Below are 26373 nucleotides of genomic sequence, written 5' to 3' on the forward strand. Positions count from 1 at the left end.
CTTTTTGAAAAAACACCACTATAAAGTTCTTGCAATGTCATTAATGGAAGACATATAAGTCGATAATGTATATTATCAATAATGGGTTCTTAGGTAAACAATAAATTTGCCTTGGGTTTTTATCACCATAAAAGTAGCCCTGTGCATGAATCCATGCTCCAGTAGGTTGCTGCCACCCTCCTGTAGCTCTCCCCACACCCACCTCATAGCTTGTTGCCCTGCCTTCTCCTGTAACTCTCTGCCATCAGCTTGTAGCCAGTAGGTTGCTGCCACCCTCCTGTAGCTACTCTTCCCCTCTCCCCTCCCTCATAGCTTGCTGCCCTGTCCCCTCTCCGCAGCCTGCTTGTACCTCAGTGGCCCACCCTCCTGCTGATCCTTGATTTGGTCATGACAAGTTTGGTCATTATGCCTCAGGGCATAATGGCTAATTAGCATATTCCTCTCATTATGTAGGATTGTCTTATTAAAATTTAAGGACTTTCAACAAGAGCTGGTAACTCTTAAGTAGTAACATAAGATTTTCTTTTCTAATACAACATTTTGGTATTTGGATGCAATATGATGTCGGATTTTCTATACCAGATAAAATAACTAAGATGCATTTCTAATTTAAACACTTCCTTGTAAAGCAAAACTATTTAAAGAAGTCTATTCCTCTGTTGTAATTGCTTCTATTCATTTGTTCTTGAAGCCAGTTTAATCTGGCAAAGTTGTTCTTTTCAATATTGCAATCTTTTATCCCCAACCCCTGCTTCGTTCTCAGTCTTTCCCAGATCAATTGATAACAACTCTATTTTTCTTGATGTGTACACCAAAGTACTTAAAGCCATTCTTGACAGCTTCATTTTGTACCCATTCCATGTCCAATACATCAGTAGATCACACTGTCTATTTCTAATATATATACAAATTTCAATAATTTTGGCATTGCTTCCCAAGTTGCAACTTCAGCCCAACTATCTTTATCTACTATATTGCTTGGTTTCCCAATTGGTATTCTTGGTTCTGCTGTGTCTCCTACTATTTTCAATAAAGCTACCAGATTAACCTTGTTGAAAAGTAAATAAGATCCATGTTATATTTCTGATCAAAAACCCTCAATGGTTTCTTATATTATTCACAGTAAAGCTCTAAGTTCACAGTGGTCTGTAACACTCTATTTGGTAGACACTCTTGCACCTATCTAATTTTATCTTCTGCTTCTCTCTCTCTTTCTTTTTCTGTTTTAACTATACTGACCTCATCTCTGTATCTCTGTTCCAAAAACACACCAGGGACGTCCTGCCTCAGGGCCCTTGTATGTTCTATTCTCTCTTTTTAGAATGTTCTTTCCTAACAGCTACATGATTCATTCCTTCACTAATTTTACTCTTTTATGTAAATATGTTCTTTTCAGTGAAACATGCTTTTCTACATTATCTAAATTTGAATCTCCATTCCTACATCAATAATGTCTATTCGTCTTCTCAACTTTGTTCTTCTCCTTAGCACTTATTATCTAAATTCTTATGTAGTTTTTTAAAATTTATTTTATTCAATATCTGTCTCCAAAAGTAGGATATAAGCCCACAAGTGCAGAGATCTTATGTGTTTTTAGTGTTATATCTTAATCCTCTATAAAAATTGCTTATTTATTACATTATTTAATGAAGGGCTTGGCTTTTAACTTCAAATTATGGACAAGTTACATATTTACAGGGATGATGATGCATGCTTCTCTCAGGAAGTTACAGTTTTGCTTGGTTTTGACCCATATCCCTTGAAAAATAATGGAGATAGCTACTCTTTCTAAAGCATCTGTTAATTAACTTAAAGAAAATAATTAGCATTCAGTGCCCAGTCAAGGATCCATCCTATTCTTCTATTCCTATCTTTAGTTACTTGTAATTCAAGGAGCCCGTGACAAATAAACATAGAACCTCAATATAAAGTCTTATCATTATAAAAGTGAAACTCAAGTCTTCAAATTAATAAATTGCAATAGTTTGGATTCAAATCTGTGATAATTAATAATCACATTCATTTAATTTTCAAAATGTAATTATCAATATTGAAATGTTCAATATATTAAGCAGAGCCTTTGGTTTCTCTCCTATGTTTCCTTTTCCTTCCTATTCAAGAAACCAATAGGAAGCACTAGAGCTGAAGAGATGTAATTTGGCCCAATTGAAACTCTGCCATCAATTTAATATTAAAGTATGAATGAAAATTCAATGATAGGGAAGGGAAACTATATGGGACAATTTTGATCAATTTTGGTTAATTTCAACCCAAGGTCTTTTTCTGGGTCCCTTTATATTATACTTTGCAGACTGAATCTCTTAAAACACAATTATGTGTTTATTATGTTTTCAAAGTTTCTTCTAATTTTATAACCAATGAAAGCAATATAGTTACTGTGCCATTCTTTCCAGATTTCCTTAGTTATGTCTTATCAGTTTTCTTCTCATAACTTGCTATCAACTAGCCTGTCATAAGCTTTAAATTTTAAATCAATAATAATGTTATTATTACCAAAAAATATAATGTTGGAACTTATTAAGGTGCTATTAGATAAAATATGATGCCTTTTCATTTACATTCTTTCTTTGCCCTTATTAGATTCATTACAGAGTTTTATACTGACTCCAAGCAAACAATCAAATAACTATTCCCCAATGACTTCCAACTTAGTTTTTCTTTTACTTTTAATAATGTTTATTGAATGGCATATGTTCCTCTTCTCCATAACCTATAGCATAATAAATTTGTTATCAGTAAACTAAATCAGGCATTAATGGTAAAATCTTCTTGATGCAGAGTATAATTCTTACCTCTGTTTTGCTATCATAAAATGCATTTATGGGGGTTATAAAAATGGCTCTCATCATGAGTCATGTATACTCTACTCATTAGTCAAGAAAAAAACATGCTATTTATGTTCATTTTATTTTTTCTTTACATTGTTATTGAATCTCATAAAATGCTTGCTAAAATCCATATTTGGCATATAAAACATGTATATTTTATAATTCTCATTATGTTGTTCAGCATCTTATGATTTGACCTTGGCTGCATATCTTCTAAATGTTCCCTTCTTTCCTTTATTTTTATTTTGTCCCAAATTAAACACTCTTAAAGGATATCCACAATCTCTCTCACAACCCACTATTGCTGTGGTTTTGTCACTGCTATTTTATGTCCCCACTTCTGCTAGGAAGAGTGAATGCATGACATGGAGACATTTGGGGTGGCTGCACTAATAACTCAGTGGGAATATTCCCTGAGCATCCTCTTCTCACTCTCTATGGAATTATTTTACTGAGTAAGTTTTACTGGAGTCTTGCTAAGACACCTCAGATGGTTTCAATAGGAAATTTCTGTTTTCTCAGCCAGAATTGCAGACTGGTTTCACATCAACCTGTCCTTAGCAAGATTAAACCAATTTGAACCCTCCTGGATAGAAAGAAGCCTCTCAATAGGTGACAAAATAAGCTGAACATATGGATCTGTGTCTGACGATGCACAGAAACAGTATCTGATGTAGAGGTTTTGGCAGAAGACTGTGGGAAACTGTTTTGGCAGTTAGTGTGGCAATTAATATAAGGTCAAAAAAAGCATCACGATTTTTCTTCCACATATTGAGGAGTATTTGTTTCTGGAGAGTAGAAATGAAAAACAAAATAATTACATGAAAAGAAAAAACTATTTTTAACATAGACTATGAGTTTAGATTATTTTGAAGAATCAGTTAAACAATGATTAACATTAATATCCTTAATAAATTGTATTCAGGATTAAATAAACAATTCTGATTTATTTGTGATGACTTGGTAAATATATATATATATATATATATATATATATATATATATATATATATAATCACTTAACACACATCCTGTATCATATTAAGTTCTAAGATTCATGTTAAACAAACAGAAAAATCAAAGGAGATGGAGATATCTAGATTTTGCAAGACAAAGAACCAAAGAGGCAATTTACAGAGGGGCTCCTTCAAGTATTCAGTATAGTAATAATTACTAAATATGTATGAAGAAATTGCCCAAGGCTAGAAAAACCAATTTGAACATATTAGAAATATAGTTCCTAGGCTCTTGCATTGCCAAGAACAGTGCCACTTCCAACCGACCAGACTGGAAAAACACATCATATGGAGCATTGAGTAGAGTACTTAAGAATGCCTTGCCTCAGTAGTGAAATACAATTAGCTCTAGACTGAACACTACTTCTAATCATCCAAGGGAAAAATAAAAGCAAGATCCAAAATTATCAGTCCTTATCCAAGTAACTTAATCACATGCCAGAACAAAGCTAAAGAATAATAGAAATACAGAAAGCTCCAGCACCCAACAGGGTAAAATTCACAATGTTGTGCATTCAATTAAATATTACCAGGCATTCAAAGAAACAATAATACAATAGAACTTTAAAGGAGGAGAATAATCACTAGATTGATTGAGAATTGACACAGATATTAGAATTAGCCAAGGACAGCATAGCTGGTGTTACTCTGTGTTTGAGTATCAACCTATGAACTAGGAGATTGCGGTTCGACTCCAGGTCAGGGCACATGCCTGGGTTGTGAACTTGATCCCCAGTAGGGGGCATGCATGAGGCAACTCTCATAAGTTATGTTTCTATCTCTTTCTCCCTCTTCTTTCCTCTCTGAAATCAATAAAAATATATTTAAAAAATAATTAGCCAAGAACATTAAAAATTATTATAACTGCATCTCATATGTGAAAAAGTTAAGTAAATAAATGAAGTAAATGACATGATTATCTATGTAAAAATATGATAAAATCGACAAAGGAGCAACCTGAATTAAAGTGAGTTAAGCAACTTTATAGAATACACGATTAATAGACAAAAAAAATCGTATTTCTGAGTAGTACCAATGAATAATAGGAAATTGAAATTTTTAAAAATACATTATTAATAATATGTAAAATAAAAAATATTTAAGTATAAATCTGAACAAAGACTTGTAAGACCTATTCATTGAATACTACAAAAATATTTTTGAATTGAAGACCAAAAGAAATGGAAACTATAGTGTGTTTTTAGGATCCCAAAATTCAATTTTGTTAATATGTATGTTGACTATAAATTTATATATAAATTCAATACAATTTTATTAAAATTCCAAGCATAAATTTTTTGGCTAAATTCACAAGATAACCCTAAAATTAATATGAATCTTTTAAAAATATTTTAAAAAATAAAGTTAAAGGACCACCACTACTAAACTTAAATCTTATTATAGAGGTACAGTAATGAATTCAGTATGCTAATGGTATAAAGATAGACAAAAAATCCAATAGAACAGAATAGAAAATGTACAACTAGATCCCCACTAATAAAGTCAGTTGATTTTTGTGCAAAAGTAATTTAGTGGAGAAAGCACGGTTAAAACAATTACACATATTCAAAAATAATTACTTTCATATTACTCACAATATACACAAAAATTAACTCAAAATGAATAATTGATCTAAACAGAAAGCCTAAAATTATAAAAGTTCTAGAAAAAATATGGAAGAAAAATTACTGCGACCTTGACTTAGGCAAATGATTCTTAGATAACACAAAAACACAATCCATAAAAGAAAATAAAATGATTACTTGAACCCCATCAATAGTAAGAATTTCTATTTAGTCTTCATTTTACTCAACATCTTTGTAAAAATTTTGGCAAACAGAAGTGTTCAGTTTTCCTTTTTCGTTCTCTGAGTCCCTCTCAAATATTTGTTGTCTGTATTTGATGACAGTGTCTGACAGTAAGGAAATTGCTGACAAAAGCTCTTGTTTGCATTGTGCTCTGGAATCTGCCTGTGTCTGGGCCACTCTCATGTACTTGACGGACTGGCATTTTTGCCCTGAGCACAGCACTAACACTGAAGATTAGTTTCTATGAATGAAATATTGCCCATGTTAAGTATCTCTTCAGTCTTCCTGCAACTCTGGCACCAAGAAAAGGAGAATTTAATGTTTTCATGTGTTTTATTCTAATTAAATCAGCTATAAGAACAAAGTATTCTTTTTCCTTTTTAGATTAAGGGAGAATCAGTGCCTGATTTCAAGGCACAGCTTAGTGTCCAAGTAGCTCTTCTCGGCCCGGATGTACTAATATTTCTACCTCCATGTAGAAAAAATTGGTAGTCAGTGTTGTTGGGACATTAGCTGCTAATCTCTTTCACTGACACTTTCCTCATTAGGCCACCAAGAAAATTAAATAGATTCTATTAGTCTTTTTCCTACCCGACTGGTGATACTTTATGTGCTATAGGCTGAGAGCAGGCAAATGTAACTGTGATTTCTACGAACTAACTTCCCACTAGGGTGATGGAATATTTTATGTTTCCTGTCAGAGTGAATGTGGTGGAATGACTGAAAAGCATATCTTGTCATTTCTCATCACCTATGAGCCAGATTAAATAACTAAACGTGCCCCTAGAGATGTTGCTAGCACAATATCCACCACTTTCTAAAACAAATATAAAAGAGCCAAATATTTCCTAATCAGTGTTTTTATGTGCCTGGGGCTTTAGTCAGCAGTCGTTTTGAGACCAGCCTTCACAACTACATTTAAAACTTTGTGCACTTGGGTCAGACTTTCCCTGGGTAGGAATAAAGTGTATATTGCACAAGCTTTGGAGTTAGAAACACCACTCTTTCCACATCACTTGGCCAATTCCTATCTGTGTGACCATGAACAATGTCCTTAATTTCTCTGAGTATCAATGTACTCTTCTGTGACACATAGTGCTAATTATTTTAGTTAGAAAACAAGTTAAACTTAGCCTGCTCTCACAAAGCACTGCAAAAATACAATGACTTAAAGAAGCAAGAAGTTTATTTCTTTTTCATGAAAACAGTGTGGAGTTGAGCAGCCCAGGACTGTCAAGGTGGCTTTGTAATCCTCAACACGTGGCTTCTGTTTCCGGGCTCAAAGCTGGTGATCACTTCCAGGCAAAGAAAGATGAAAGAAGGAAAATGAGGGCAAGCAGTTTTCATGTTAAGGGATGTACAGAATATACAGTTAGCATCCCAGCTTCCTCCCTGTTGGCCAGGTCTTGGTCTCAAGGCCAACATGGCTGCTTGGGAGTCTGAGAGAATATGCCTCCAGTTGGTGGGCCATGTGCCCAGCTAAAACTTGGAGGGACCATTTTCTAAATGGAAGAAGTAGACTGCCCTGGCCAGTGTGGCACAGTTGATTGGAGTGGATTTGATTCCTGATCAGGGCACATACCCAGGTCGCGGGTTTGATCCCCAGTTGGGGCATGTGTGGGAGACAGCTTGTCAATGTTTCTTTCTAAAATTGATCTCTCTCTCTCTCGCCTTCCCTCTTTCTAATGTTAATTAAAAGCATATCCTTGGGTAAAGATTAAAAAAATAAGAAGAAAAAAGTAGAGAATGTATTGGGAAGCAATGAATAAACTCCTTTAAAAAAAAAAGTTAACTTAAAAAAAATAAAAAGACCAAGTGCCCATTGGTAGATAAAAATGCTGTGGTACATATACACAATGGAATACTATGTGGTCATAAAAAAGAAGGAAATCTTACCTTTTGTGACAGCATGGATGGACCTGTAGATTATTTTGCTAAGTGAAATAAGCCAGTTAGAGAAAGACAAATACCATCTAATCTCACTTTTATGTGGAATCTAATGAACAAAATAAATGGGCGAACAAAATAGAAACAGAGTCATGGGGAGTGGAAGAGGAGATGGATGAAAGAAGGTGAAGGGATTGAACATATATGCATAACTCATAGACACAGACAACAGTGTGGTGATGGCCAGAGGGAAGGGGGCACAGGAGCTGGGTGGAGGTGGGAAAAGGAGGGGGAAATGAGAACATCTGTCATAGTGTCAACAATAGAAAATAAAGTTAAAAAAAAGAAAAGGAAAAGATACTCAGATCAAGAATTGAAAACTTGTATTAATCAATTAAAATCACATAAGGAAAAATCAGTTACTGAGATCATAGGAAGCAGTGTTCAAAATCAAAGCACATTGAAATGACTCCATAAATGCCCAGGCATTTTTAAAAAAAAATATATATTTTATTGATATTTTACAGACAGGAAGGGAGAGAGATAGAGAGCCAGAAACATCGATGAGAGAGAAACATCGATCAGCTGCCTCCCGCACACCTCCCCACTGAGGATGTGTCTGCAACCAAGGTACATGCCCTTGACTGGAATCGAACCTGGGACCCTTCAGTCCGCAGGCCGACGCTCTATCCACTGAGCCAAACCGGTTTTGGCAATGCCCAGGCATTTTAATTAATTCAATAATTATTTAATATCTTTCTTATAAATGAAAACTCTTGGAATTGGGCTCAGCTTCTTTATAGAAGTTTTCCAAAAGTATGTGTTTGTTTCTGTCTGCTAAAACAGATGCACAAGTTGAAGCATTAAGACAATGTCAACTTTCACAGTTCATGGAGAGAGGTAAACATAAAATAGCCAAGGAATCAGAGATACTTGCATGAACATGTTAAAGTAGTTTAGGTTGCAAAGTAGCAAATAATCTACTTTGAGACAGACTGTATTACTGAAACCTGTGTGTAGGGAGCAGATCTCCCCCTTGTGGGTTCTTGCCTCACAACGTTTGAAGAATAAAATTCGCGGAGTAAAAGGACTTGTTAGTAAAAGGGTGGAAATTTATTGGAAGCAAATACAGACTCCCACATAGGGAGGGGTTCCCAAAGGGGTAACCAACCAAGCCCCTTTTATTAAAGTTTGTAAATGCTGCAGTTCTTTGTCTATCCATGCTCCCTTCTAATTGTACTCCTCCCCCATTTTATGAACCTGTGTTTTCTAATTGGCCAGTCTTTTGCAGAATACCAGCTTCAAAGTCTAAAACCCATGTGATGCCTCCCTCTTTCTCCCCCTTAGCTTGTAACATTCCTCTATCTTCTGTGAACACGTTTCCCTCCTTCCAGCATCTGTCGACATTTCTCTATCCTCTGTGAAAGTATGTTTTTTTTCCATGCTCTGGGACTTGTCTTTATCCTCTGAGAATGCATGCCTTTGCTCTCCTCTTGTCCTGTGCTACTTTTCTATTCTCTATGAATGTATGCCTTCTGGTGGCTCCAAGCCCTCACCTATACATTCTTCCCCCATGGGCCCTTTTTATTCCCAAGACTCCCCAAACCTGCCTATTTTGTCCCTAGAATTCTTTCATTACCATATGAGTTTTAAAATCAGAAAAATCTTGAGATTCCAGATTAATCATTTTTACTGGCCATGTAGTCTTGGGACAAGTATGTTTTCTTTTCAAGAAAGCCTTTGTTTTTGTTTGTTTGTTTGTTTGTTTGTTTGTTTTTAATATGTTGGTAGACTTACACAGTAAGTGAAATTTCTGTTTTCTCAGCCAGAATTGCAGGCTGGTTTCACATCAACCTGTCCTTAGCAAGATTAAACCAATTTGAACCCTCCTGGATAGAAAGAAGCCTCTCAGTGGGTGACAAAATAGGCTGAACATATGGCTCTGTTTCTGTTGATGAACAGAAATAGCATCTGATGCAGTGCTTTTGGCAGAAGACGATGGGAAACTGTTTTGGCAGTTAGTGTGGCAATTAATATCATACATAATAAAAGGCTCGTGTGCAAATTGACCGAACAGTGGAACTACCAGTTCCTATGATGTGCACTGATTGTCAGGGGGCAGATGCTCAATGCAGGAGCTGCCATCTGATGGTCGGTGCCCTCCCACAGGGTGAGCGCTGCTCAGCCAGAAGCCAGGCTAACGGCTGGCGAGCACAGCGGCGGTGGCGGGAGCCTCTCCCACCTCCACAGCATCACTAGGGTTGTCCTAAGCAATGGGGAGTGGGCCTAAGCCATCAATTGGACATCTTCTTAGGGCTCCTGGACTGTGAGAGCATGCAGGCCAAGCTGAGGAAACCTCTCCTGCCCCTGAGTGCATGAATTTCATGTACCAGGCCTCTAGTTTTTCATAAGGTCAAAACAGCATCACAATTTTTCTTCCACATATTGAGAAGTATTTGTTTCTGGAGAGTAGAAATGAAAAACAAAATAATTACATGAAAAGAAAACTGTTGCCAACATAGACGATGAGTTTAGGTAATATTGAAGAATCAGCTAAACAATGATTGACATTAATATCCTTAATAAAGATTGATGAACAAAAATAAAAATAAGTTTTAATCAAGTTTCCTCATTCATATAGCTGACATTTAAGCAAATGTGAACAAAATCAACCAATCATCATTATCAAAATCTGATAGAATTTTGTACAATAGGATTACTATTGCAAAACATTTAATTTGGATGTTATTGGTCTAGAGATTCATGATTTGCAATGGTATTAGTATTATTGCAAGAAAGTATTTGTAAAATGTATATATTTTTATTTATCAAAATAATTAGAAACATATTATTGGCCTTCAGTGGGTGGTCGTCAGAGCTAATGAACAACCTACTGGGTTTACCGTAAATCTATCTACACAACAGAGAATTATCTCTCAGAGGCACATCATTCTAATGTTTATCAGATTTTCATGTAAATAAAAAGCTTTTTTAAAACCATTTTTCCAAGAATTGTACTCCACCTTACAAATAAATATAACTTATTTTTATATCATTTAATGTCTATGGAATTTACAGGAATGCTGCTAACTTGCAAATAGAGAGAGGGTTATATTTTCTTGGTTCAAAAATTCACAAGAATAATTGACAACTTTGTAAAATTACATCAATAAACACAACACTGTCTAAGATTTGGAAACTGCCTATATAACCTAGCTGTGTCAGTCCGCACAGCTATGGTTTTCTCAGTAATCCTATGTATATTTTAGTATATAGCTCATTTGCTATATCTTTTAGAAGTGTTATATCCTAAATTTACATACTAAAATATATACTATTTAATTATAATCATTTTAATGTAGTCATTATAACTGTAGTTTGGTGACTAAAGTTTTAGTTTTAAAAATTATGTATTTAGGTAAGTTATTTGCTCCAGGAATTTAATTAAGGATAGCAATGATGTTAGAAAGGGCTTGAAAATTAGAAATTACCATAGACTAAGTGTAATAATGTGTGTGAAGCTTTAAAATTATTAGTCTCTTTCACCCATGTTTTATCATTCAATCTATATACTACTGTGTAAGGTAGATAGAGCAACAGTTATTTTTAATTTCCTTTATCAGTGGAAACTGAGCCTGAAAGAGATCTCACAACTTGTTAATCATACATGCTTAATAGTTCTAAATCCAGAATTAGAATCCACAACCCTTGCTTCAACTTCAAACATTTACCAGAACCTCATGTTGTTGCCCTATAATGTAGTAAACACAACTCTTTTGTACTATTTTTCTTTTTCTTTAATATTAGAGTGTTTTACATACAGAATGTTGTGCACTGTTTTGTCATTTAAAGATTTTTATTTTTTATTGTATTCTTCTACAAATGTACATATTCATTAATAAATTGGACTTGAATATTGAGGCAATACTCTGGATATTTCAGAGCAAAAACAAAACAAACAAAATCCCACCCACAATTTTAGCCTTGATTGTTAAAATATTTCCATTCAAGACTGTTATTCTTTTCAGTCTAGCACTATTGTTTTGTAATTCTACCTTGTTCTAATAATTGCTACCAACACTTCATTTCATTTGCTTGCTCTATATTTTTTAGAATTTATTTCAGAGAGGGAGGAAGAGGAAGAAAGAGATAGAAGCATCAATAATGAGAGAGAATCATTGATCGCCTGCCTCCTGCACACCCCCTCCTGGGGATTGAGCCTTCAAACAGACCATGTGCTGTGACAAAGAATCAAACCTTGACCTCTTGGTTCAAAGGTCAATGCTCAACCACTGAGCCACTGCAGCTGGGCTCTCCCTCTCTATTTAAGTCTGGGTAGCTCTCTATCTACCACCATCAGCCAATTTTCTGACTGAACAGAAGATGCATAGTGGCAGCAAAGAGCACAATGATTGCCTATAATAAATAGACTTTGTGATTGTGGGTTTCCAAATGAACCTTTAAGAGTAAGCCTGTTCAGAACCTGCCTCAATAGCAACAGAGTGGTGGTGAGAATTTTCCTGCTGTTTACTAAAAGCTTGATAGATAAATTAAATACTCATTGAAAAAAAAATAGTAATTTTTTTGGGAGCTAATAGAAGAAAGCATGTTATAAAAATCAAAATATCAACCAGAGCTACAAATTTAGTTGATTGACTAGTGCACTTAGATTTGTGAAGTCTATTATTGAAGTAAATGCCAAGCAATTCAAATACATAGTTACACATTTTAAAAATGCATTCAATCCAATTATTGGATGTTAGCAAGAATTGGACTGGTCTTGGGTATATTAAAAAGATAGCTTTAAAAAACATAGACCAGTAGTTTGTCTCTGAGTAGAAGAATAAGAAATATAGTTAGTATACATCATATCAATATTTCAGAAAAAAAGTCATAATAATAAACACTATTCTTACCAAAACTAAACATCAACATTCAAATTTCTTTTAAAATTCTCTTCTCTTTTCCTAGTCCCCTCTCTTTGTCCCTCCATCCCTTTTTTCTTTCCTCCTTTTTTAGATTTATAGTTCACCATTTTCACTAAAATTTGGAGTCATGAATTACTAGGTGCCATGTTTTAAGAGGGATGAATAAGAAAAATTCCCATGTTTCACTACTATCATGGTCAAAGAACTTGAAATAAAGACATAGTGGAAGAGCCTTGTTAATCTCTAAGTATCATTGGTGCTGGATTATATTCTCATCATTAAAATAAATGCAGTACTTTCAGAAAACAACAGTGACATATTAGTGTATCTCATATCTATATATATAAAAGCCAAGCGACCAAATGGCAGAACGGCCAGAATGACCAGTGGCTATGACACACACTGCGGCAGCCAACCGGCCCGATGGGGGGTGGGGTTGGTCAGCCAACCACCTGTGACCCTCCCACCAGCTTGCCCCACTCCTGATCAGCACCCCCCCAACTCCAATTAGGGGCAGGACAGCCAAACTCCATCCATGCATAAATTCATGCACCAGGCCTCTAGTAAGCTGAAAGTTTATAAACTAATATAAAACTATCACATGTCTTCCTTCCTTCCTTCCTTCCTTCCTTCCTTCCTTCCTTCCTTCCTTCCTTCCTTCCTTCTTTCCATCTTCCCAGCTTCCCTTTTTTTCTCCATTTCTTCCTTCCTAATTCAGTTAAAAAGGTCATTGAACAGGCTTGATGCAGGCAGTAATCACTTTAGAACAGAGCTGTGGGGCATCCCTGTGACAACAGTGCTATCAGTTATGTGAGGGTGGCTTTAGAGGGCAAGCATAGTAGTACAATAGAAGCCAGAAATGGAAGCCTGCTGAGAATGGCTTCATAGCAGTATGCAAGGGCAGCTTGATGTGTTTGGGAGATTGGCTGAATGCAGATGATTTAGCAATAATTATATATATTGAGGATAAGAGATGCAGATTTTTTATTAATGGGGAATGGAGGACAAATATAGAAAGGGGAGAAGCCAGAACATACTTTGGGATGAATATTGTGTTAGAATTGGAAATAACAACATGAACTTATGATTCACACATATAGATATAGGGATAAATATAGATACAAATAAGGGTGCATATAATATATGCACACAATATGCAGAGATCAATTAGTATAATTCTGTCTTCTGTTCCCTTTATAAAATCATGCTCTTCATCCTGATATGGCTCAGTTGGTTGGACATCATCCTATGCACTAAGGGTTGTTGGTTCAATTCCAGGTCAGGGCACATGCCTGGGTTTCAGGCTGAATCCCTGGAAGGGGACATGCAAGAGGCTGCCCATCTATGTTTTGCTTTCACATCGAAGTTTCTCTTTCTCTCCCTCTCCCTTCTTCTCTCTCTAAAAAATCAATTTTAAAAAATCTTTAAAATCATGCCTTTTAAATTTTATCTTTTGAACAATATATTCTCACACTAACAGCTGGAGTTTTTCTTTTTAAAATGGAGATATATGACAGTCCTCTCTGGCATGCACTCTCCTGTGGCATCCCAGATCACACACAAGCCAACTCCTTTTTAGCCTGGAGGTCCTGAAAGATCTTGTTCTCGTTTCCTCCCTAAACTCAACTTGAACTCACCTCCTTCTGCTCTTGGACTTGTTCTGCTCTTGGTTGGCCCACCCAAGCAGACCCCATTTCTAGGCTGGTCTTTGCTTACCCTGCCCCACTTGCCTCTTCTCCTGTGTGTAGCATGGCTAACCCCTTCCTGACCAACTTTCTTATCCTCAGAAAAAATATTGAGATGTCCTAACATTTATCTTAACTAGAGTATATCACATTGCTCTGCTTTCTAGGAATACAGGGCCTATTCTCTCTTTTAACCCCCCCTTTTTTTTTGTATGACCTCCTGTTTGATCTCCTTTATTCCAAGCTGAGAGTAAGCCCCGACTCCATTATTAGCCATGTTCTTTTATTTTACTTCATTTTATTATCCTATATAATAAAGAGGGACTATGCAAATTGGCCATCACTCTGCCACAAAGATGGTGGCGCCCACAGTGGAGGCAGGGTTTCTGTAACACAAGATGGCTGCACCCACAGAGGAGGCTGAGTTCCTATAACAAGCCTTAATGAGCAATCAGCAGGGACCTGAGGCTGTGCTTGACAGGGGACCTCAGGCCATGCCCACCACCCAGCAGGGCTCGATAGGGGACCTCAGGCCACACCCCCTGCCGCAGTGCCAGGTGGGGGGACCTCAGGCCGTGCTCCTGGCCCCGGTGCCAGGCTAGAGGACCTCAGGCCATCCCCCTTCCCAGTGGGGCTTGATGGGGGACCTCAAGGTGCACCTCCCGCCCTGGAACCAGGCCAGGGGACCTCAGGCCACACCCCCTATCCCAGTGCCAGGCCGGAGGACCTCAGGCCACGCCCCATGCCCAGTGGGGCTTCATGGGGAACCTCAGGCTGCGCCCCCCCGCCCCAGCACTGGGCCAGGGAACCTGAGTCCACACACCCCGCCCAGCGGGGCTTGACGGGGGACCTCAAGGTTTGCCCCCCACCCCAGTGCTTGGCCAGGGGACCTCAGGCTGCTCCCCTCGCCCTGGGCTGGAAGACCTCAGGCCATGTCCCCCTCCCAGTGGGGCTTGACGGGGGACCTGAGACTACACCCTCCTCCCAGTGGGGCTTGATGGGGGACCTCAAGGTGAGCCCCCGCCCCAGCGCCAGGCCGGGGGACCTGAGGTTGCGCCTCCTGCCCAGTGGGGCTTGACTGGGGTGGGACCGGCTGGGTCTACATCTAGCTCAATGGGGAGTGCCGGGGTCCAACCCCAGCAGGTCCAGGGGTCCCCAAAGGTGTAGACAGAGTCGGCGAAGAAGGAAGGACACGGAGACAGTGTTCAGTTGATCAGCAGCCTAGCCAGGATCTCCAGCCAGGATCTCCAGCCAAGTTCTGGTCTGGATCTCCAGCGAAGTTCTGCTGTTTATTGTCTTGTTACATCCGTATTTATACCAGTTGATTTTAATCCTGTCAATTTCTATTACAAAGGTTAGGGCGTTTCTTATCTCCATTCCAGGGAGTAAAGATTATGTAGCTTAAGCATGATTGTTTGTAGTGATTAACTACCCGCCTGGCACTTAGTTAAGGAGTTTCATCCCCTCCCTGACTTCAGGGAAAAATTCCTACCTGGGGAAACAACCTTTCTAGGAGAGGCATCCCCTCCCTGACTTCAGGGAAAAATTCCTACCTGGGGAAACAACCTTTCTTGGAGAGGTGACCTTGGTTAAAACACACAGCGCTAAGGGGAGCAAACATATTAAGAACAGTATGCTATATATGCCAGGTCCCTTGAAACATATGCTGTGCAGATGTTTCTTTCCTGCAGCAACTGTGTCAAGCAGCAAGGATGGACCGGCTTCCGGCAGGGGAGAGGCTGGAAGGGTCTGGGTCTTGCATGATTTTGAGGCGCAGGTGAGTGGGCAGGAACTTGACTCTGGGTCCCATTGTGCACCCCAGACTCTGACAGAAGAAAGATTTTCATATACATTTTACTAATTTTCTTTCATCTCTGACACTTCTATTATAGAGAAAGGGCAAATAGCAATATTAAAATATTTCCTCTACTTAATCCCCTTTTAATGTGCACGAATTTTGTGCACCAGCACTAGTATATATATAATTGATTTCAGAGAGGAAGGGAGAGAGAGATAGAAACATCAATGATGAGAGCTAATCATTGATCTCCTACTTGGGATGGAGCCAGCAACCCAGGCATGTGCCCTGACCTGGAATAGAACTGTGACCTCCTGGTTCATAGGTCAATGCTCAACCACTGAGCCACTATGGTCGGGCCATGTTCTTTTTATTTACCACCCATATTCAAGGGTGGTACAAACAAATAAAGATGTACAAACAAATAAAGCCTTGTGAAATCCAGAGCAAAGAGACTGGGAAATGTGATAACAGATTAGAGACTCCATTAGCTTATTAAGATCCTGGAGTATTCAGAGTTCATCCATACCAAGCTGTGCCATCATGTTTTTCCAGTTAATTAACAAGCTGAGATAATATATTTTTAAACTGTTACCTTTATTATTGACGAGAGGCCCAGTGCACGAAATTCGTGCACTCATGGGGGTACACTCTCGCAGTCCGGGAGCCCTCGAGGGATGTCCGACTGAGGGTAGTGGGCCTACGCCCACAGTTGGACATCCTTAGTGCTGCTGCGGAGGCGGGAGAGGCTCAGGGCTTCTGGCTGAGCGGCACTCCTCCTGGGGGAGCGCACTGACCACCAAGGGGCAACTCCTGCATTGAGTGTCTGCCCCCTGGTGGTCAGTGTGTGTCATAGCGACTGGTTGTTCCACTGTTAGGTCAATTTGCATATTAGCCTTTTATTACATAGGATGGTTTATATAATTCCCATTCAATGTAAACTGTATTATTTTTTAAGAATTTTTTAAAACAAAATTTATTGGGGTAACATTGCTTAATAAGATCATAAAAGTTTCAAGTGTATATTTTTATGAAACAGGAAGGTTTCAAAGGATATATGTGGGAGAGTCAATGAAAGAATATCAGGGGGTATACATTTAAATAAGAGAGTAAAAGCATATGTGGAAGTCTTAAAATGAGAAAGAGCTTGACACATTTCAGAAAACAGAAGAATGTGTTTTGGGTTTTTTTGTTTTGATTTTTCCTTGTTCCAGATTCCCAATGCTTTCTTCCGTACTCTGCCCTGTGTATAACCTCAGACTTAAGTTTCAATAATTAGGATTCTATTTGACTTAGTATGTTTGTCTAATAAACAAAAACTCCAGATTCTCTATCATTGGGTCTCTTATGTTTACCATGCTGTCTTCCAAGGGCTACAATATTTCCCTGACCTTGAGCTTGCTATCTGCTTTTATTTTGTCAGGAGGACCCTGCTATCTGCTGACAAACTTTCCTGTTGCCCACTTTTTTGCCCTCGCTTTGAGAATTCCATTTCTAGATTCCCTACTTTACTATTTTTTATACCATACATTACAGAAGCTTGCATGGGAAGGACAAATGTGAAAATGGTCACATGAATAGGTAGATATATAAATAAATGATAAATAGATAGATAGATGATGGATAGATAGATAGATGATAGATACATAAATACATAGATAAATAGGTTGTAGTTAGTTATGGGATGTTAAATGGGAAAAAAGCAAGTTAGAGTGCACCATCCTATATAATAAAGAGCTAATATGCTAATTAGAATAAACAGCAGAACAACTGTCCAGACGACCTTCTTGATGACCTTCCAGATGACCTTCTGGATGAAGCCTGGGCTGTGAGGGCCAGCCGAGGCAGGTGGGGCTGCGAGGGCAGAGCCCCTTGCACATATTTTGTGCATTGGGCCACTAGTCTATAATATAATACCATTTTTAAAAATATATTTTTTATTGATTTAAGAGAGGAAGGGGGAGAGAGAGAGAGAGATATCAATGATGAGACAGAATCATTGATTGGCTATCTCCTGCACACCCCCTACTGGGGATCTACCCTCACCCCCAACCCTGACATGTGTCCTGACTAGGAATCAAACAGTTTCCTCCTGGTTCATAGGACAATGCTCAATCACTGAGTCACACTGGTGGGTCTACAATCCCATTTTTATAATTTATTATTATTATCTTTATTATATATGTCATCCACATACAGAAATATGTACACTTATACATATCAAATTCTAGAGAATTTTCTTCGCATACAGTTCCAGGATTATAATTATCTTTATTTTATACACTCCTATATTGTTTTAATACTTATATTTAAGTGATCTAAACAGACTCACTTAAGAAATATACGTTAGTTAAATTGGATGTTGATATGTATATGTAACAAAAAGTTACATTTACTTTGGTCAGTTAATAAAGATCCATGTCTGGCAATTTTATTTATGGCTAAAGGTAGCAGAGTTGACAGGGCTTGAAGATGCCAATTTATGTCAATAAATCTCAAGAGCAATGAACTAGTTAAAATCTGAATATACTACATACACAGTTTGCAACATACCACCAATGATACCATAATAATCTCTGGGTTATAAAATATATTTATTATATAAATCCATGTCTACAAATGAACTATTTTTTTCTAAAACTACACTAAGTTAAGACTAATTCATATTGTGTTTCTTTATTAAATGTTGCTTTTACTAAATTTTCACCTCTGCAAACAGGGAGCAAGCAAGGGAGGTATATGGCTGTACATTCTGCTTGTCTTAAAACAATCAAAGTCAAAACATTTCAAAAAGTGAGAATCATAATGTTAAAGATTCTTCCTTACATGTAAACATCCAAGAAATATGTTTAATAAATTCTCACATATCTAACACGATACAGTTACTTGGTGAGACAGGTGTTATTGTCCTTTTATAGCTGTAGATGCTGAGGCTCAGAGTTAAAGAACTTGTGTAGGGTCACACATTGGGTCAATGACTGAGCGTTTTTTAAAAATCAGTAAAATAATTCTCTACAGAAGTTTAAATTATTCTCCTAGGGACAATATTTCAACTGATACTTATATTTCTTTTCATGAGTAGTTTCTTCAGAGGAGAATTTAGTTTATGAGACAGTTTTATTACAAAGTATTTGGCCCAATTGAATTTGATTTTCTGAATGACTAAGTAGCCATTTATCGTAGGCAAAGATTTTAGAGAATGTGAAAAGGTCAGGTAAGAGCTGAAATATGTAAATTTCATGTCACCATTCATTTTATGTCAACTATTTCTTCATTATGTATGAAGAATTTAGATTTTATTTCTTTCTCATAACACTCAAGTAATATGAGAGTTTCATTTCATACTGATGAAATGAATAGAAATTCAGACTTCCTTTACAGAAGATAGCCATCTTCAAGTATTTATGTAGCACTTTATATTTCTAAACTGCTTTACAATTTTATGTTACTCATACCTTTCAACAACCTTGTGAATATGTCAATAGTATTAACTTTAAAAGTAAATAGGAAAAGAAATCTTAGGCATGACAAGTTAAATGACTTCCCAGATATATGTGATTTTATATTACTCACAGTCTCATGAATTAGTAGATAAATATGGTGCTGCTAACCTTCTTCTATATCCTCTGTTTATTATTAAATTTTTATATGAATTTAATAATTACATTTCTGGAAAAAATTGAAGGGTAAAAATTTTATATCAGATTATAGCATGAATTATCTATATCAGGTATTTCAATTTTTTAATAAAAAGTCTACATGTGTAATATAATAAAAATGTTTTATTGATACCTGAGGATTATTCTTTGTCAGACACTCGTTTATTTAATTTAGAAATGGCGTTCATTTATGTGACTTGTTACATACATATCTTACTTGTATAAATTACTTAATAATTGAAATACATTACTAAAGAGTTAAAAATTTCCATCACATTAGGGCTATCTAGACATGGGTATTAATTAAGAAATATATTTGTTTTCTTTGGGCCCATTTACTAATCCTTTTTTTTCCCATCAACCCCTATTAGTAGGCATCACTATGAGAATTGCAAAATATGACAACTTTGGGGAACAGTTGATATATTCCAAATCATAATGAAACTTTTGCTATGTAGTTGGCTAAGAAATAATGTATAAAAATACACTCTTTTAGGATAATATTATGTACTATAAATTAAGAGAAAGATTAGACAAATAGATTTTTAAGGCAACTTGATCAAATAAGTCTTTTGATAAGTTTTATTGAATCATAAAAGAGATGTGTTGGGAAAGTGACTTCCAAATATATATATATATTTGCATGATTTGATATTTAAGGTAAGGAGGCTACTAGAGAGAGAGAGGTTGCTGATTGTGAGAGTAGGCAAGAAAGAGAGATGGGAGAAGAGAGTGAGAAAAAAGGCTAAGATATAGTATTCATATGTCTCTCAATGATCAGGTGGTATATAGAAAAATGTTACAATGTACAGGTTGAAGAATGACCTTGAGGAACCAAGGGAAGTAGGGCCATCCTAGGAAGGAGACTTACAGAGAAAGTCATTTTCTTCTTTTCTACATAGAACTCAGGGACAGGGCTACAGAGCCAAATCAGTGATGGTGGCAGCCTGGTCAACAGGGTGGCCCCGGGGCAGTGTTGGCAGAGGGCATCAGAAGCAGAGCTTGGAAAAATGCCTCCCTCAAATGGTTTAGAGGTGGCCAATTTCAAGTAAAGGGCCGAAAGGGAAGAACACATATAAATGTCACTTCTTCAACAAATATTTAGAACATTACTCTCTGCTAACTGAACCTACATGACACTTTGCTGGAGCATCCTAGACATTATTGCTAGGCCTATGGACAAAAAAGGGGTTTGATGGAAAGTAACCAGGGTGATATGGTCATAAATTCCTACTGTACTGGTCATGACGGACATATAACTTCTTTACTAAAAGGCTTATCCTTGCCTTAAGCAAGTCCTGTCCTCTGTTTCTGTGCAACTAGGTTAACACACCTTTGTAATGCCTCTTTCACACTCCTAATTTGTGAAAAATCCTTTCAGACACCTCTTTCTAAAGCTTGACAGCCCCCAAGAGAGCACATACATTTAAGTATCTTGTAATCCAATCCCTGTCTTGCTTTCTCCCACCTTCATGTGCTCTTCATGTTCCCTCCTTAATCTCAAATGCATAAAAGAAACCGCAGACTGCTATTTTCCAAAACATTTTTTTTTTTTTTTTCTGTCTGTGAGATCTTGCTTCCAGGCATATCCTCTGTTTGGCTCAAATCAACTCTTCTAAAAATTCTCTACAGGGTTGGATGTCTCTTAGGTTGACAGTCTACTGAATATTCTGTCTAGGACAGCACTAAAAAAGCCAGCAAAATGAGTTTCTGATGTTCAGGTTAGCTCATTTATTCTCAAGAGTCTTGTGTAAATTGTCTGTGACCCCTTACTTTCAACTTAAATTGGTGACTCAGCTTTCCCCCAGAGACTGTCAGGATTAATCCCTCATGCCTTACTTTCCTAATTACTTCACTTAGCACCGAAGACCTAGGGTGAAGACTCCTCCTCTCAGTGTCATACCACTTTGTGCATCTTTCCTGACTCATTTTCTGCCCCCTGCTCCTCCTGGGTTTTCCTTTTGATGGCGGATGGTCATTACCAACAGCAAAGACCTTTATATCCTAAACCTTATCTCAGAAGCTTCCCTGCCCTCCCCACATGAAATCTGCTCAGCCCCGATGAAGCCATCTGCAAACAAGGCTGTTTCCTTGTGTTCTTTCACAGTCTGCATATGTTAGGTCTGGGGCACACATTTCCCTTGCTCTCTATAGCTTCTTTCAAATAATTTCTTCCCTTCTTTTCCAAAGCCCAGGGCTTTTGACAGCCATTTCTTTTCTTTTCTTTTCCTTTTTTTTAAAATATGTTTTTATTGATGTTTTTAGTGAGAGAGGAAGAGAGACAGATAGAAGATAGAAACACACCCCCTACTGGGTATCAAGCCTGCATGCCCCCTCCTGCACGCCCCCTACTGGGGATCAAGCCTGCAACCTGGGCATATGCCCTGACCAGAATCAAACTAACAACCACTTGGCGCATGGAACAATGTTCAATTCTCTGAGCCACATTGGCCAGCATGACAGCTATTTCTTTTAACTTTCCCATCCTCTGCCTCCCCTGCTCCCCACTGGCCTTTCTACCACCATTTTATTGGCAACTTCACCGTCACATGGATGCTCCTTTCAGGACTGTGATGTCTCAGTTTTCTCTTTTCTAAATGGCACTTCAGCCACACTATCACTGATACCTTTATTAACTATCCTCTCTTCTTGCTGCCTCCTACTCTTTTCTAGCTCACATACTTTAATAAACCCTTTGTTACACTCCCCCCTTATAGAGAGCTCTAGCATATTGCCATCACTTTCTTATGCTCAGTAACCAAGTTTATGTCTTCACATCCCACTGTATAAGCTTATAATCTATGGTTTATTTAATTCTCTCTACAAAACCGTTTACTTTCATTGCTTCTCCCATTGTTTACTGTGAATTGTAAAAACCCAGCTAAGAATAAACATCACTTTCTATTGTCCTTGTGCCTGAGTTTACAATGATGAATGTTTCTAGAGAGGAACACACACATTTGCTTGAAATGTGCCTGTGTAATTGGGCTTGCTTTCTTGTTCTACCATTGCCAATATAGGAGCACAGCCTGGGTAGAAATACATGCACATTGTTTTATACCCTGTTTTTTTCTGACTGATACTTACATAGCTGATTAATAGATCAGGATTTTCAAATATAGAGGAAACCTCTATCCCTCTAGTTCTCTGAGATGTTCTGTGCTCATCAATGTCCAGACAGCAAGTACACCCCAAAACAGTGGGTCAGAATAAACTCAGGTGACCAGTACTCAAGGTTCCAGAGCCTAAAGCTTTTAGGATTAAAATCTGGATGCAGTTCTTGAGTCCCTTCACTTTCACTCCATATTTAAAGAGTCATGAATTCCTGCTTATTTGTCTTTTGCACTACTTAAAAATCACCATAAAAATTTAAAAGATTTGTTAGGAGCTCTAGCTGGTTTGAAACAATGGATAGAGCATCTGTCTGCAGACTGAGGGGTCCCAGGTTTGATTTCTGTCAAGGGCACATGCCCAGGTTGCGGGCTAGATCCCCAGTAGGGGGTATGAAAGAGGCAGGTGATCAATGATCTCTCTCCCTCTCCCTTCCTCTCTGAAATCAATAAAAATATATTTTTTTAAAAATACAATATTTGTTAAGAGTTTCTCTTGTACCTGTGACTTGGTCTTTTTTAAACCATATGCCCAGGTTTTGTTTTCCCAAAGCAACCTGAATGCATGTCCGGTACACTAGATTGTAGCTCTTCTAATTTTTCTTCCCATCCCTCAATCATTTAAACATTTTCTGCACCTCCTTTTATTACTAAAGCTCAGCTCTTTCAAAACAAATCCATATTACTCTAATTATTTCTGTATCTCAAGCAATAAATTAATAAACAGTCTATGCCTGCTATGTGTAGTGAGTGGTTTATGCTAGTTGTTTGGGGAGTACCGAGATATATGAGTCAAAATCCTTGACCTCATACATTTACACTTAAGTTACATAGACAGTCACAGTTAAAAACTATAGAACAAGGTAGTATAAGTTAGGTGCCTCATGAATGGAATTGCTAAGTGGTACTATTTTTATGAGATGTGGTGGTCTTTATGGATTATATTCCATCCAATTTTCAAGATTATCTCTCTAGTAATGTTGATGTTTAATATGTACTAGAGCCCTGACCGGTGTGGCTCAGTGGATAGAGCATCGGCCTGCAGACTGAAGGGTCCCAGGTTCGATTCCGGTCAAGGGCATGTACCTTGGTTGTGGGCACATCCCCAGTAGGGGGTATGCAGGAGGCAGCTGATTGATGCTTCTCTCTCATAGATGTTTCTAGCTCTCTATCCCTCTCGCTTCCTCTCTGTAAGAAATCAATAAATATATTTTTTAAAAAAAATATGTACTAGAGAACAAGAAATAATTGAAATTTAGAATGCTGTAATCTTAAGAAATTTTGACAAAAAGGAAGTCAGAAAATGCTGAAATATAAAGGCACAATTGTTTATGTAGCTCTAATCTGTTAAACACAAATTGACTAAATACATAAAGGAACCTGTCTTTCAGCCACATATGAGAAACTGGTATTGTAGGAACTTGAAAATTTTAATATGTAGTCTCTATTAAGTAATGGAGATAACAGAATTTACTATTTGCATAGACTGGGTTTTAAAATCAATGTAATATTTGTAAAGTAATTTAATAAAAATATTAGTCTACTAGTGCTATAAAAATTACTATATATATAATTTCTGAGAGAGAGGGAGAGAGAAACATCAATGATGAGACAGAATCATTGATCATCTGCCTCCTGCATGCCCTCTACTAGGGATTGAGCCCTCAACCCTGGCATGTGCTCTGACGGGAAATCAAACCATAATCTCCTGGTTCATAGGTGGACACTTAATCACTGAGCCACACCAGGCCAGCATTAGTTAAATGTTTTGATCATGGATTTTTATTAAACCGATTTTTAAAACCAAAGTAATCACTCTTTTAGTGAGCCTCGTAATGAAAGAGTGGCTCTTTCACTTAGGAATACTATACTCTCTGCTGAGAGGGCAGACTTTTATATTATATCCTATCACTCATTTTTTTTTTTTTTATTGTTGTTTTACACAGTCATTTAACTTACAACATTTGTGTGCCTAACTAAGAAGTCCAATGAGCTGGAACAGATTTTAAGATTTTGCTGCCCTTTCATCTGAGAAGTCAGTGTTTGACACTATCTCCTTAAGAAATAATCAACAGATTTGCAAAACAACAGAAGGCATTACGTTTTACTGCTGGTCCCTGAATTACAATATTAAATTGTGTGTTAAAAAGGTATTAGGCACACAGTCTTCTGGAATAACTGTCATTGTTACATCATATTGCTTTCCATTTGAATTAGCATATAAATGAACAAAGACGGCCAACCCCAGAGCTGAGGGGGCATGTGCCTTCTTAGGCATTTAGTTGCCTCGGAAGCAGATTGTGTACAATGCAAACTGGTGTGCTTAGATGCTGATATTTGCTTGTTTGGGAATTTAGAATTTTGGAGTTAGTCTTACAATAATATCAGGGAAGTACAGAGCAATTATATATTTTTCCCAATAGGTTTTTGAAATATTCAAAAAATGCCAGAAAACTAAGCAAGTAGAAAGTGTGGACATTCTTGGTTCAGTGGAGAAATACACAAGGGCATAAAACAACATAGTACATTAAATAGCTGTAATTAGCTAGGCTAACCAGCAGTTGTTGGCACATGAAGAGAAAGGCATGACAAAATATAGAGCAGGAGTTGTTGTAGGACGGTCTATGGACAATGAGAACCATTGTAGGTATGCAATCCTGGCAGCCATGGGATCTGTTCTGCATGATCAGGAAGATAAGACCGACCGGAAGCTGTGTGGTATGGAGGTGATTTGGGAAATCAGAGCAATGGGCTCAGTGAGAAATGATGCAAATCCCAACCAACATAGCAATAGTGGAGATGCAGAGGGAAGATCCTTACACACATCATGATTAGAATCTATAGGACTTGCCAATGGATAAAGTGTGAGGGTAGAATGAGTAAGAGGAAAAATTCAAGACAAGAAGCACCTATTTTCCTAGCTTAGAAATATGATGAACCTGTGGTAGTAACTGAGTTAGGGAGTAGAGAGAAGCAGACTAAACCAAGAAATGTGCTTTCTCATCTTAGGGGACATCCAGATGGCAACATAAGTGACTAGTTCTTCACAGATGCCCTGCATTTCAGGCCTAAATTCATTGACTTGGGTACGATTAGCATACAGTAATTGAATTTATAAGTGTGGTTTCCATTGTCTAAGATTATACAAAGTGAGATTAAAATAAACTGTGAACAGTATCCTCAGATTCACCAACATGTAAGAAGGGGCTGAAACAACCGAGTCCACAGATATGACTTAGAAGAAATCATTAAAGAAATAGGAGAATGATGACGGGAGACTGCTAACTCAAAAGCTGAGGGAGAGGTTTCAGAGTAAGAAAGAGAAATTAGTGCCAAAGGTCACCAAATACATATACATGAAGATGGATTAATTAATTAAGAAAACATTGATGAACTTTGTCAGAAATGGGAGCCTGATTTCAGTGGGTTAAAGCATAAGAAGAAAGAGAGGATGGAGCGTATAGTTTGTTTTAACCTGATTATTAAAAAAAGAAAAAAAAGATGCTAGATGTTTTGTTAAAAGGTGATTTAGAAGTGATGAATTTTTTCTTTTTTCTTCCATTTGGGAGAAAACTTAAATGTATTTTTTAACCTGAGGAAAGGAAGTAAGGAGGAAACAAAAGTAAATATTTG

Source organism: Myotis myotis, unplaced genomic scaffold (genome assembly GCF_014108235.1).
Source record: "Myotis myotis isolate mMyoMyo1 unplaced genomic scaffold, mMyoMyo1.p scaffold_m19_p_2, whole genome shotgun sequence".
Lineage (NCBI taxonomy): Eukaryota > Metazoa > Chordata > Mammalia > Chiroptera > Vespertilionidae > Myotis > Myotis myotis.